We start from the raw sequence: 2,324 nt of genomic DNA, 5'->3' as shown, positions 1-2,324 counted from the left end.
TTTTTTTTTTTAATTTTTTGTGTGTGTACCAAATCGAATCTGATTGGTACAGGAGGAGATTTTCCCTCCTTCTCTAGCTGAGCATCTGGTGGATTTGAACCATGCACCTCTGGGACTGCAGTACAGCTTCTTGCCACTAGGCCACCAGAGCTCACCTAATGCTAAGTTAAGTAGATTTCCCTTCCTCTTTGACCCTGGGTATGGAAGCATAATCTAGTTGATATGAGTGTTGCATTTTCTTATCCAGAGACATGATTAATTGGCAAAACATAGCATACAGATGGGTTTGTTGTTGTTGTGGTGGTGTAATGTTGAGTTAGAACAAACTCATAGCTGACCCTCTAGTGGGTTTTCAGAGGCAGTAAATCATACAGAAGAAGGAGGTTGCCCACCTTTCTCCTGTGGAGTCACTGGTGGATTTGAACTGTGTGTCTTTAGGTTAACAACACAACTCCTTACCATTGTTCCCTCTCTCTACAGCTGTTTTCTAAAAAAATTATGCTTTGGTCCTTTACTATTTATGAATTTATTCTTTCAAGGAATAATTGTTGTTAGTGCCATGGAGTGAGCCTTTGAGTTGTGGTGATGTCCTGTGCAATTGGTTTGGACCATTATGATGAGGTCATTATGATGGCTGATTATTAATAAGTAGATCACCAGGATTTTCTAGGTCATCTGTCTTGGTCTTACAGCTCTGCTGAACCTATCCCACTAACAGGCCACCACTAACAGAAAACAGGTGATAACATATAAAGTGCATTGTCTAGGAATTGAGCACAAGGTTTTGATACTGGATACTAGAAATCTACCTCTGATTATGTGCTAAGAATAGTGTTATTGTTACTGGAGTGTACATTGAGTCAGAAGCTGACCCTTCAGCTGATTGTCCATTCTGAGACAGTAAATTACATAGAAGGAGGTTGCCCATCTTTTTCCCATAGACCAGCTGGTGGATTTGAACTGTGAGCCTTTGGGATTGCAGTGTAGCTTCTTACCACCAGACCACTAGGTCATAGATCATGCGCTCATGGACATCTTGAGAAGAAGACCATATTGTAGACTTATGAAAAAGGAAATCACAGTAATAAATTGAAAATAAATACTGAATAAAATGCTATGTGAATACATAAGCAGCAAACTCTCTTGATGGAAATGTTCTAGATCTGTGCTAAGACAGTAGCCTCTAGCTTAATGGGATTAATGAGCATTTGAAATATATCGAGTGCAACTGAGAAATTGAATATTTAATTTTCATTAATTTAAACTTTAAAAACCACATGATGGGTTATGGCTTCCAGCATATAGAAAATTAAATTCCAAGGCAGCTTTGTTTGGTTGATTTTTAATTGCCTCTGAAGCCAAGGAAATCATTCTGAAGAAAGAGTACTTGAGTAAATGGAAAAATATCCCAAACACAAGGACGAGCACTGCAATGACTCTGCAACGGGAAAGGAAAACAACAATTAGAAGCAGCAGAGGCACGCCCTCCATCACAGCCTTGTGCTGGGGCAGCTGCCCTTTCTCCCTCCGTGCTTCCCTCCGCCCATGGCACGATGGATGATCTGCTGAACATATCGCTGAATACAAGGAAGGTTTCTCCCTATTCGATAAAGATGATGTTGGCACCAACGCAACGAAGGAACTTGGAACCGTCATGAGGTCCCTGGGTCAGAGTCGAACAGAAGCAGAATATAGGATATGACGAAGGACGTGGATGCCGACGGCAATGGCACCATTGACTTTCCAGAACTTTTTACTATGATGGCTAGAAAAATGAAAGACACAGAGAGTGAAGAAGAAAGGCATTCCGAATCTTTGACAAGGATGGCAATGGTTACAGTGCAGCAGAGCTACGTCACCTCATGACAAACTTAGGAGAAAAACTAACAGATGAAGAAGGATGAAGTTATCAGAAAAGCAGACATTGATGGGGACAGACAGGTCAACGATGAAAAGTTCACACAGATGATAACTGCAGAATGAAGATCTACTTTCAACTCCTTCTCACCTCCTCTAGAAGAATCAAATTGAATGTTTTACTTCTTAAAAAAAGAAAAAAGTTTAAAAAAATTTAAATTTATAATTTATTCTGTGGGCATTTTTAACAGTATCTTAGATATTTTAATGTCATTTCCATTTTCAAAGAAATTCCATTCACAATGTATTAAAATAGTAATAAATAACAAATAAGTATTTTTTTTTAAAAAGGAAGACATTCAGATGGCAAACACACAAAGAAATTTTCAAAATCTCTAGCTCTAAGAGAGATGCAAATCAAAATAACTCTGTGGTATCATCTCACCAGTAACAGTAGCAAAATTCAG

At 38.7% G+C, this 2,324-nt stretch overlaps 1 pseudogene; it reads left to right on the top strand.

Annotated features, from left to right (window-relative positions):
- The first annotated feature begins 1,561 nt into the window (after positions 1-1,561).
- On the top strand, positions 1,562-1,983 carry LOC102868155 (annotated as a pseudogene).
- The last annotated feature ends 341 nt before the right edge of the window (positions 1,984-2,324 follow it).

This window comes from Elephantulus edwardii, unplaced genomic scaffold (assembly GCF_000299155.1).
Source record: "Elephantulus edwardii isolate Elephantulus edwardi_28Jun2011 unplaced genomic scaffold, EleEdw1.0 scaffold00003, whole genome shotgun sequence".
NCBI lineage: Eukaryota > Metazoa > Chordata > Mammalia > Macroscelidea > Macroscelididae > Elephantulus > Elephantulus edwardii.
This window is presented reverse-complemented; position numbering and strand designations above follow the sequence as displayed.